At 41.1% G+C, this 12310-nt stretch overlaps 1 protein-coding gene across 4 annotated transcripts in view; it reads left to right on the top strand.

Moving 5' to 3' along the window:
• The window catches only part of Ccser2 (coiled-coil serine rich protein 2), a 104038-nt gene that overhangs the window by 14682 nt on the left and 77046 nt on the right, over positions 1-12310 (top strand). The gene's annotated exons all lie outside the window — the stretch shown is intronic.

Genomic DNA, 12310 nt, shown 5'->3' with positions numbered 1-12310 from the left:
CAAAAAGAAACTTCTTTGATGAGGATGAGCTCTACTCTTTCTGTGGGTATAAAGATAAGTGTTTAGGATGCAGTTAGGAATTCCACTGGCTTAGGAAAGCGGTGGTAGCAGGTTAGGTCTTGTAGGATCCATGGCTTCGTTGGCCAGTGTAGCTGGCTGTTTGCTATTCCCAGTTGGAAGGGGTGAGTGGCTAGTTGGGTGTGCTCACTGTTGCCGAGGCCCTGTGAGCCGACTTGGCTGACTGCCCTTACCCACATGAGTCTCAAGTGTGTCATAATTGGGTAGGACTGTTGGTTGCTTTCCTCCTTTGGAAGTCTTCATGGTGCTTTCTGGTACACTGAAAACTAGTTCTCAGGGAGGAGGAGGAGGCGGATTGCAGGTCAGATTCACTTCGGTTTCTCTGTGTCCTGTGTCTGAGGGCATGGTGTATTTACCAATAAATAGGAATGCACTTTCCACCTCCGGCGGAGCAACCAAGGGCAACAGCAGTGAAGACTTCCCATTTTGTTAGGGCTCCTGCACTGTGATAGCCACATTTAGCTGGTGACTGCTGTATCGGCAGGGCAGATACACGGACTGGATAGAACAAATATAGAAAAATTTACATTGCCTTATGAAATTCTGTGGGTGACGCTGGAAAAAATACTGTGTGGGATAAATTTATTCATGAGATTGAGAGGAGGTAGAGTGGTGTGCTAAGTGTCTTAAACCTTTTGAAGTTAAAGCAGCTACATCCTGAAAGTTGGTTGAGGAGTAGGAGGTGGAGCAAGGCAGCAGGGCATTCAGTTCTCAGTATTGGCCATTAGGTGGCAGTGTCATCTCAAGTTAGCTGGAGAAGTGTGTGGGTTGTTGGGTCTTTATGTTTCCAGGAGTTACTTGTGAGGAAAAAGTTTCTTAGATCTCTCCATTAAATGTTTCATGTCATATGTATTTGGGTCTTACAGTGCTTGGTATGTTTAAAAATAATTTTGAAAGAATAGAAATAGCATGGTTCTCTGAATAGCGTGGTCAGTCAGTTCTGTGGAATGATGTCTGCAGTAGAGCAGAACCCTACCTGCCCCCTTTGTCATTTCCTCACATTCTTAGGAAGTACTCTGCCTGGTTGTGGTGCCTGTGAGAAAGACTTCTGAACTTCAGAGTGCAGTGCAGTGCTCCTCAGACTGTGTTTGATTGAGTCACTCCCTAGACATGCATTTCCATGGGTGTATACACATACCCACAGCCCAGCCAGAACTCGCTGAGCCCAGCCTTTACTGAGTATGATTCCTTTTTGATATGGTCAAGTCTATCTATGTTGTTGTGAGGATCCAGAAAAAGACTGCTTCAGGTACGCAAAATTAATTTTTAAGAGATTTATTTATTTTATGTATATGAGTACACTGTCTCTGTGCACACCAGAAGAGGGACCAGATCTTATTACAGATGGTTGTGAGCTGCCTTGTGGTTGCTGGGAATTGAACTTAGGACCTGCAGAAGAGCAATCAATGCTTTTAACCACTGAACCATGTCTCCAGCCCCTACAAAATTAATTTTAAGGAACAATTGAACATTAGTAAAACTGCTGATGCTGTAACCGTCATAGGGTCTGTGCTGATTTTCTTTATGGAAAATACAAAAGAAAAAAGGTTTCTTGAAAATTAAATCTGTTTTTTGCAGTTTCTAATTTGTTATAAGGCAGCTATAACAAAATGTTTTATTTTAGACTAAGTAATTTAAAACAGTGGAAATTTATTGTTCATAGTCCTAGGACTTGAGAAATCCAAAATCACTTTAGTTAAGGACCCGCTGTTCAGGGAAAGCTTTCTTTCTCACAGACTACACTCTGATTTGTCCTCATGTGTAATAGGGGAAAAACAGCTACTTGGCCTCTTTTGTAAAGGCATTAGACCCATGCGAGCCCAGCCTCATTCCCTATTGACTCCCGCGGGGCTCCTCCTCATAATCTATATTTGAAGTTGCAATGCACACATTTTGGAGAAGAACAGTCATTCATACTGTAATAGTGCTGTTTAGAATTTTAAGAGAAAATTTCTAGCAAGAGTTTTCTTCTTTTAAAGATTATTATTTTATGTATTTGTGTGTGCGTGTGTGAATGATTCTCTTGCTCTCTCTCTCACACTCTCTCTTTTTCTCTGTGTATATGTATATGTACATATGTGTGTGTGCATGCTCTACAGGCCAGAGCTCAGTTCCGTTGGAGCTGGAGTTAGCGGTGCTTGTGAGCAGCTTGTCTAGGGTGCTGGGAAGAGCAGCAAGTGATTTTAGCTCTGAACCAACTTTCCAGTCTTCTTCTTTTTTCTTTTTCTCTTTCTTTCTTTCTTTTTATTTTTTTCCTTCGAGACAAGGTTTCTCTGTGTAGCCTTGACTGTCCTGGACTCACTCTGTAGACCAGGCTGGCCTTGAACTCACATTGATTCTCCTGCCTCTGCCTCCCAGGTGCTGGGATTAAAGGCGTGCACCACCAGTGCTTGGTTCTTCTTGTTTTTTCTTTAAGGGCCACTGACTATGACCTGCATTATTTGTTTGGTCTGATGACTTCTTCACCCAAGGAGATGAACTCTTTTAACCATTTTACAGTCCATTATTTTTGTAACTGTCTGATAGACAGACTTTGTAAATACAAACTTTTCTGTATGTTTTTGAGGAAGGGTATCATGAAGCCCAGACTAACCTTGAAGTCCATATGTAACTGGTTGTTCCACCTTGATTTCATGAGGGGATCAGAGGGGCCAATGTACCTTGCCAGACTTCTAATGGTCAAGCTGACTTGTTTCTAGTTAGTATCTTTTCCTTTATGTAGGCTCGCTCCCTCAATCTGTGTTTCAAAACTTTCTCCTACATCAAATAGTTACATTTCATGTGTAAGTTGTTTTTTAAATTTTACTTCATGCTTCTATTTAGAACATTGCCTTTTATTTTCTACAATTGATTTCTTAGCCGTCTCTTGTTTCTTGAAGCGGTGAGAACTATTTTAGGCTTAATGTATGGACAATAAATTCGTTTTCTGTTGGACAAGTAACTTGGCTTCTCACCTATAAAAGACTATAAAATTTATCCTTAGGATCTCTCTGTCTTGTTCTCTTCTCAGCAGGGACATCTAGATCCTTTCACTTTCTTGCCTGAATGAGACTAGAGTTTCTTGTTCAGGTGGTTGTGGGGTCACTGCACACAGCATATTTTCTATAAAATTTCCTGTCTGGTAGCCTGCTATCCTTCCTCTGAGTGCCACCAGGCCTCTCCATCCAGGGGACGTGGTCAAATATGGGGCACCAGCGTTCTTGTGAAAGTCAGACCCCACTCTCCACTCAACTGTGGAGAATGTCCTGTCCATTGGCTAGATCTGGGTAGAAGTTCGAAGTTTACTGCACGTATTGTCCTTGGCTGGTGCCATAGTTTGAACAGGACCCCTGGGCCCAGATCTGCCCATCATAATGTTCTTGTAGGTTTCTAGGACCCTCTGGATCCTTCTATTTCCCCATTCTCCCATGCTTCTCTCATCTAGAGTCCAAATAGGATGTCCTCCCCCTGTCCCACTTTCCTGGTAAGTGAAGACTTTCATGGGACAAGCCTTCAAAAAGAGACTTGGTACCCTATGAGCATATACAGGGGGAGGAGGTCCCCCTTAGTCATGCTCATAGGGGAGGGGAGTAAGGGGAAAATGGGAGGGAGGGAGGAATGGGAGGATACAAGGGATGGGATAACAATTGAGATATAATATGAATAAATTAATAAAATATATTAAAAAAAAACCTCAGACACCTACAAAAATTTTTTCTTATGTTGGGATGTTGATCTGAGCTAGACAGGGCCTGGCTCATTTGTATGCATCATTGTCTGTTATACACCATATTTTGTCTAGAAGCTGACAGAAAAATTTTAAATTAAGCATCAGAGTATATATTATTTTCTCGTTGCAGTTACAATTTTGAAATTATTTGTACTGGTCAGGTTCTCCATATTCTTTACGGTTGAATCTGCTCACAATACTTAGTAGGCCCTCATCCTCGCCTCCTCCAGCTCTATTGTGCTGCAGGCGTTATTCCTTATCCTCCAAGTTCAGATGTCTGGTGACGGCATGTGAGTGGGGCCTGTTATTAGTTCTGCTACTCTAGGCCAGAATGCTCCTGGGTCAGAGACACGAGCAGTGTGCCACCAGGTTGACGTCTTCAGAGACATGAGCAGTGTGCTACCAGGTCGATGTCTTGACTCGTGTGTAAGTTAGATCCTCTCCTTGCTTTTCCTGTCTAGTGTTTTATGTCTCATAATAAAACTCATATCAACTGTTCCTACTGTGTTTTTTACTTTTAACTTCTTTGAGTGCCCGTGTCTAAAAAGGATAAAAAAAAAATCAAAATCAAACTCCAAAGGTGATTGCCTCTGTATTCATTCCCTCAAGTTAATGACCAAATCTTTCTTGGCTTTAAAAGAATAGGTGATTTCCAACTCCTCACCCTTTCTCCTGAAACTTCCTTGGCAAAAGGAGCTCATATTGCAAATTATCAGGTCCAATGGCTTTTTCACAGTGTTTTACTTCTCTTTGTTTTTCTGTGGGATTTGACATCGCTTTCTGTTATCTTCAAATTCTCTTCCAAACTCCTTTTTATATTCTCTTCTTTGCTGTTAGGTTGTAGATCATTAGTTTTTTTTTTTTTTAATTTTTATTTTTGGTTTTTCGAGACAGGGTCTCTCTGTGTAGCCTTGGCTGTCCTGGACTTTCTTTATAGACTAGACTGGCCTCGAACTCACAGATATCTGCCTGCCTCTGCCACCTGAGTGCTGGGATTAAAGGTGTGCGCCACCATGCCTGGCAGGTTGTTGGTCTTATGCTGCCTTCTATGCTTCCCTCCTTTCACCCACAATCCCAGAACGTTGCCTGAGGCTTCCTCTCCTCTGCATGTTTTCCAGGATGAACTATCTTGTTTCTCGTGAGCACTTGATTTTTGTCTCTGTATTGACAGTTCTCACGTCATTGTCCTTTTTCTGTCTTTGCTTTTGCATTTTGCCTCCATTGCTTGACCAGGAAACACTATCACAGGCATACTCTGTAGCAGAACAGGAAACACTAACACAGGCATACACTAACACACAGCAGAGTGAGCTCCTGAGTCTCAGCATAGCATACTGAGTCCATGGCCTCCTCTGTCTGTGACGTTTACCGTTGATAAGGCACTACTCTTTGTCCAGTTGGACACATCTGGAATCCTGAGCCCTTTCATTTGATGATTTATTCATCTATTTATTTCCCCAAATTTGTCTAATGATGTGACAGAAATCCCTAAGGTTTAATATTGCTATTCTATTGTATGTATGCTTTATTTATTTATTATATATACACTGCTTTGGCTGCATGTGCACCTGCAGGCCAGAAGAAAGCATCAGATTACATTATAGATGGTTGTGAGCCACCATGTGGTTACTGGGAATTGAACTCAGGACCTCTGGAGGAGCAATCAGTGCCCTTAACGTCTGAGCCATCTCTCCAGCCACCGTACGTATGCTTTTTACCACAATCCTTTTGGTTTTTTTCTTAACCCATCTTCTGTTAAACTGGCTTTCTTCTTTGACAGTTTGTATATAATGTATTTTCATTACTCTTCTGCCTCTTCCTTCTCTTATCTCCCTTTGATCCCTTTTCAGTGCTCTTTCATCTCTGTCTATCCCGTTCCCAGATTCCTGACTTTCAGCTTTATTTTGTGACCCATTTAGTTTAACCAGCACCATCTGTGAGCTTTGGATTAGGACTCTCTACTGGGCCTGATGGGATCATCAGTGGTTAACTTCTTTTTCTTTTAGTCCATCCTCCATATGGAAGTCAGAGTGATTTTTAAAAAGTCGAGTCCGTGTGTGTGTGTGTGTGTGTGTGTGTGTGTGTGTGTGTGTGTTGTGTTCATGGATGGGCAGGTATGCGTGCATGTGCATGTCAGGGCCAGAGGCTGATGCTGGTTGTCTTCTCCATCACTCTCTGTTATATGTTTTGAGGCAGTGACAGACTTATGCCTGGAGTGCACTGATTGGTTAGGCTGTCTGGCCAGCAAGCTCTGGGGATCTTTCTTTCTTTCTTTTTTATGGTTTTTTGAGACAGGGTTTCTCTGTGTAGCCTTGGCTGTCCTGGGCTCGCTTTGTAGACCAGGCTGGCCTCATCTGGGGAATCTTTCATTTCTGTTTCCTGCTCTGTAGTCCTGGCGTTACAGATGTGTGTAGCTACTTCCTACTTTTTATGTGGCTGTTGTTTCCAGCCTAAAGTCCTGTGCTTGTACAGTAAGAACTCTACCCACTGAGCCACCTTCCTAGTCCCTCAAGCTGTTTTTCTTTTGGCTTTAAGTGCTTGGTAGGCTGCGTTTCTTCTTCTCTTCTTCTTCTTTTTTTTTTTTTTTTGGTTTTTTGAGACAGGGCTTCTCTGTGTAGCCTTGGCTGTCCTGGACTCACTTTGTAGACCAGGCTGGCCTCGAACTCACAGCGATCCGCCTGCCTCTGCCTCCCGAGTGCTGGGATTAAAGGCGTGCGCCACCACGCCCGGCTAGCTGCGTTTCTTCTATGTCCTCTTTTTCTTCTGATTTATGTCTCTGAATTAACACTATGTTTTCCTTTCCTTGTTTAGCTACTTTGTGTTTTCTGAATGTGCCATGCTGTTCTGTGCTTTTGACTTAGGATATATTGTTTTCCATTTTAATGTCTTTATTTACTTGTTGTCACATCCCATTTCTTTCATAATTTAGTATTTCTAGAAGTGTGTTGTGCCATGAAGTTTGTTTCTTCTTAGAAAAATGGGAGGAGGGAGAGAAATGAGGTAACTTGGCGTGAGTAGAAATTGAGACTGTGAATTCAAATAAATTATTAAGCAAGAGGGTACCTATCATGGAAGAGCTGAAATACGGAAGACTGTAACATAGCTTGATTATTTAACCTATGCAGAGGTACCTTAGTGCTATGAAGAGTGTGAGAAAGGTGAAGAGTTGTATATTCTGGGCACAAGAGACTATACGTGCAAACACATGTGGGTGAGTCCTAGAACTCCTCCAAATCATATGTAAGTGGCTGCTGAAATAACCTTGGGCTGATGACCATCTGTACTGCCCATAGAAGTCTCAAAAATCCTCTTAACTTTTTAATCCCTCCATTGGATTTAGTTTTCAGTGTATGCTCTTATACCTCCTGTTTATAGTGTTCTTTGTATTTGTGTGTGCGCTGTAATGTGTGGTCTCTGCTGGACCGTTCTCTCTGTGAGTATGATACTTGTGTGTACTGTGAAGAGTAATGGCATATCCAGAATGCCCAGGAAAAAGCAAAAGACGTGAACAGTGATAAGATGAACATTTTACTGGTGTTTGGAGAAACGTGTAGGAATTCTGCCGGAAAAGAGAATGTTGCTGATTGTATATTTTTAGGGACTTATTCCCTATGACTTATTCCCTTAGGTGTGGAACTTAGATGTGCAGAATTTCTAGAGAACATCCTTGGTTTCTTAGTTTCTTGCTTCCTTTGCCTCCAGGGATTTGGAGAATACATTAAACTACAAAATAAGATATCTTACCCCAAATTCCATAATGTTAGGCTAAAAACCATGTGTTGTCAAGCAGCGTTTGAAAATTCAGAAGGTGGCTGGGGAGTGGTGGTGCACGCCTGTAGTCCCAGCACTTGGGAGGCAGAGGTAGGCAGATCTCCCGTGAGTTAGAGGCTAGCCAGTTTTACAAAGTGAGTCCGGGATAGCCAGGACTGTACAGAGAAACCATGTCTAAAAAAGAAGAAAAAAAGAAGAAGAAGAAGAAGAAGAAGAAGAAGAAGAAGAAGAAGAAGAAGAAGAAGAAGAAGAAGAAGAAGAAGAAGAAGAAAAGAAAATTCAGAAGGTGACCATAGTTTAACCTGGTCACCCTTTGCTTGAGCACAAGTTAAAGTAGTTATATACTTATGTACTATGTACTCATGTCTAGGTGCTGCCTCATGCTTGGGAGTGTGTTTATGCAGTGATTGGCATGCAGAGACTGTTGCAGGTATCTCAGTCTTCCCTCGGTTCACTTTGGGTAAAATTATGAAGAGAATAACTTATACCGCTTTTTTTTTTTTTTTTTTTTTTTTTTTAGCTCCAGAAAGTAGCTCTACTTTGTCTAAATTAAAATTTTATATCTGATTGAGCAGCTGACAATTACAGGTTCAAGGCCAGCCTAGGCTGCAAATCAACCTTTCATTCTTAGAGTGTAAAATCTTAGTCTTTCTTTAATTTTCCTGAAGGTCAAAAGAATTCTGTTACTGGGAATTTGTTTAAATTAGGGATCTTTTTGAGTTCTATACCATCTCATTTGGTTAATGTGTTTATTCTGAGTTTACAATAATCCCTCTTCATCTGTTGTGGAAAAATCTGAGTCCTTTCTCTTGTGGAAGATTTTCTCATTCTAGATTTTACTGGGTCTATCTGGTGTTGCTTAGAATTTTTTCTGTTCCTAAGCTTTCTTTTAAACCAGCAGGTGTGATAGGCCTGGAGACCTGAGTAGCTTCAGATTGTCTCATAGGCAAGGGTCTTTCATAGGGGACTTTCAGTATTTCCTTTCATTCATAATAGGATGAGGATTAATTTCACTTTAAGTGTTCTTTCGCTGTGTTGGAGCCTGTCTAAAGCACTAAAATGAATTTTCTATGCAAATAAAATTCCTGTGTATCTCTGTCTGAATTTGGCAGGGAAATGGAATGAACAGAATATACACGCACACACACATATGTAGCAGGTTGCGGAGGCTCATGCCTGTGCCCTAACATTCTACCAGGCAGAGCCAGGTGGGTCTCTGTGAGTTCAGGTTCGAAGCCAGCCTGGTCTACAAAGCAAGTCTAGGACAGCCAAGTCTATACAGAGAAATTGTGTCTCAACACACACACACACACACACACACGTATATATATGTGTGCATTTTAAAAAGATTTACTAGGCTGGATTGCATGATAGGGATTGCGTAGTCCAACAGTGATTGTCTTTATGCTGGAGAGGCTTGGAAATCTGTGACTGACTGCTCAGCCCTCACAGCGGGGTTCTTTAGTCGTTTCAGTCCAGTGCAGAAGTCCTGGAAGCTCTTGGAGGGCCTCGTTACTAGGTCTAGTGTGGAAGGCTGAAGAAGCCGGAGTTTGATGTCAGGTAACAGCAGCAGCAATGCTGTGCACACTTGCTCAGGGAGAAGCGAAGGTCGGCAGGCAGCGCTGTCCTTCCCGTGGCTCTCTATGTCAGAGCTACTAGAAGGTCCTGTTTACTCTGCGGGTGAGTCTCACCCCTTCAGCTAATCTGTGGTAGAAACATCCTTGCTGGCAGTGCGTCTCTTCAGTGATTACACACTTTATCAGAGTAACAGTCAAGATTAACCATCACATCATCTTTACAGAATATTTCCTATTTAGGTATTTATTATCGGGAATGAATAGACCAAACTTTGTGGGGTAACGTACGTGAGATCAAATCTACAGTGCTGTGTGCATTGGTGAATTCACATCCCAGTAACCATCCATTGGTGTTAAAGTCACTCAAGTTACTCTTCCTTTCTACACTTGGCATTTTGTGGCCTTGACTTTACTGCTCATTTAATCTAATTTAGGGAACTTTGTTCTAGCAGGCCCGATACAGACCACAATATTAAACTGTTGCAAGTTGTGATTTGATAAGCACCAGTGCTTAAAAAGTCTGAATGTACTTATTCAGGTAGCTACAAAGGTATTAATAGGCTTGGCCATTATACCAGCAGTGGCACCAGCTTCTTTTCCTGGCCTGTAGCATATTAAGGCCTTTTGCACATTCCACAGTTAGTCTGCATACCTAAACACTGATAATATTTGGAAGGAAATATGTTTATTGTTTGGGCAGGAGAGCTTTGGATTCCACTTTCTATGCTAGTGTTCTCGCTGCCCTTGTAATTAAAAATTTAGCAAGTAATACCCTTTGACTTTACACTGACTAAGATGATGGATGTTGCTGTATCACAGATTCCCTGAGCCTAACTTTTGCAAGCTTGCTTCCATTTGACTAAAAACTAAGTTGTAGTAGCACAGAAAAGGTCTAGCTGACATAATAGTGGGGCTTTGTATCGAACGTCATGTGTTCTTTTAGAACCATGCAGAACCTGGAGTGAAATGTACAGTTTTAAGGACGGTTCCTTTTTTATTTAATCGCCATAATCAAGCCTTTGAGTCAGCGTATGTTACATATGACAGCCGGGAGCCCTGGGCAAAGAGGATGTGAGGGGAAGTAACTGAATACTACGAATTTAAAAGCAAACGGACAAAGCATTTAAATAATGATGTGGAGTCTGAATGTGAAAGCAAGTTTCAGATGTGACATGACGGCTTATGCTTGTTTCATTAGCATTGTTGTTCAGTTAATTGCCCCTTAGCTAAGTAGATAAAGTTTTCCTAAAATTCAGGCAATTTGTAACCTTCTGAAAAGCTATTTGCAATACTAAATAAAGAAGGTGAGTAGGTGGCATCTGAGAGGTTAAGGTAATGGATATGAAAGGAGTTTTCAAAGGGGCAGGTTGACTGTTTCCCTGCAGAACTTACCACTGGGCCTTCAGTGTTCATGCTCCTGAGGTAACAGTGGCCTCTGCCGTCTCCCTGCCTTCACGCTTGTCCCCACAGGCAGCATGCCTCCCAGTACACTTCATTCCTTTGTCATGAACGCAGTCTGCACCAACCCTGAAGTCAGATGTGAATCCAAATCATCATTGGTGGTTTATGGACAGTATTTTAGGTTTTAGAATCTTGATCTAGCCTTGGGATATGAGTAAAATCTATCACCCCATAAATATGGATATTAACAAATATGGCACTACTGTGTACATGCATTATTACATTTGCTCCTGCTTCCCAGGTTTTATCCAGCTGTAGATTGCTTTGCAACCTCTTGACTTTGACTTACTAGTCTTCCAAAAAATATCTTATACAATTTTGAAATTTTTTGAACTGCACCGTGCTAATTCAGTAACTTTGCCATAACTTTAAAAAAAATACAGAAATGAACTCAGGGAATCACAGATATTCCCGAGCTCTGTGGCAGCCATTCTTAATTCCCCACTAAAGCTCAGAAACAGTATTTATTAGAGTATCTCACAAATTATATCATTAGATGATGTAGCCAATATGAGCTTTTTCAAATTGTTGGCAATTGCACTTCTAAAAGACGTATCATGTAACATGCATCAAAGGCAGCATGGTTACCGAAATGAGGCAGAGTCACAGCGCTTGTTATTTCAGAGATATGAGCAAATGTAGAAGAAAGCTTCTTTCATTTTTTCTTTTCTTTCTTTCCTTCCTTCCTTCTCTCCTTCTCTTTTTTTTTTTTTGAGACAGGATTCTCTGTGTACCCTTGGCTGTCCTGGAACTCACTGTGTAGACCAGGCTAGCCTTGAACTCTACAGAGACCTGCCTGCCTCTGCCTCCCTGAGTTCTGGCATTACAAGCATGTACCACTATGCCTGACTAAGAAAGTTTCTTCGACATTCAGAAAGAAAGTTGTTTATATACTAGTGAAATGACAGGGCTCACAAAGATATGCAGGGTTAGAAAATTTATGTGAGACATCAGAATCATTTCATTCTAAAACAACAGTTCAAGCTGACTGACACCATTTGTTCTGCAATTATTTGTATACTTAGAACTTTATAAATACTACTGTAGGAAAAAGTGCATTCAGATTCTAACATTTTTCCCCTTCTAGTTGGCAGACCCTGAAGCACTTTGTAGTGACAATGTGTATGGAGTTTGAGCTCCTCGTTAGAAGCTGTTGGAAAATAACATGAATTGTGCTTATTTGAGATGGAAAGTGAGGCACGGAGAAGTAAAAGACTAGAATTATCGCCTCAGTCTACTTCTGCAGAAAGGAGATGTTTTAGCTTTGCCTCTGACATAGATGATGGAATCTTTATTATGTATTGTTTAGCAATTGGAAAATGACCATGATATATGCTGTACTTTAGTTACCAATTTCCTTATAGCTATTTTAAAAAAGTGTTTGTGAGTATGGGAGTGTGTTTTATGGCAAAGGCCACTATACAAATGGGAAAAGCAGTTGTCTGGCATGGGTGGTCTGCTGTTCTTTTAGTAAGTAGGGCACACAGGGGTACTTGATCTTGATACTACTGCAGAATCTAATTGGAATTTGCAGTCCTTTTGATACATTAATGGCTCAAAGTAGCCGCCACTAAGCACAGGTCTACAAAACAGTTCAGTTTTTCATTCTTGATGTACTATGTTTATTAACAATGTCAAGACTAAATTAATTTTTTGTTTTACTTATTTTGTGTAGGAATCATAATTTTCTACATGTAATTAATAAATATATGTC

The sequence above is a fragment of the Acomys russatus genome, chromosome 3 (genome assembly GCF_903995435.1).
Source record: "Acomys russatus chromosome 3, mAcoRus1.1, whole genome shotgun sequence".
In the NCBI taxonomy this organism is placed as follows: Eukaryota; Metazoa; Chordata; class Mammalia; order Rodentia; family Muridae; genus Acomys; species Acomys russatus.
This window is presented reverse-complemented; position numbering and strand designations above follow the sequence as displayed.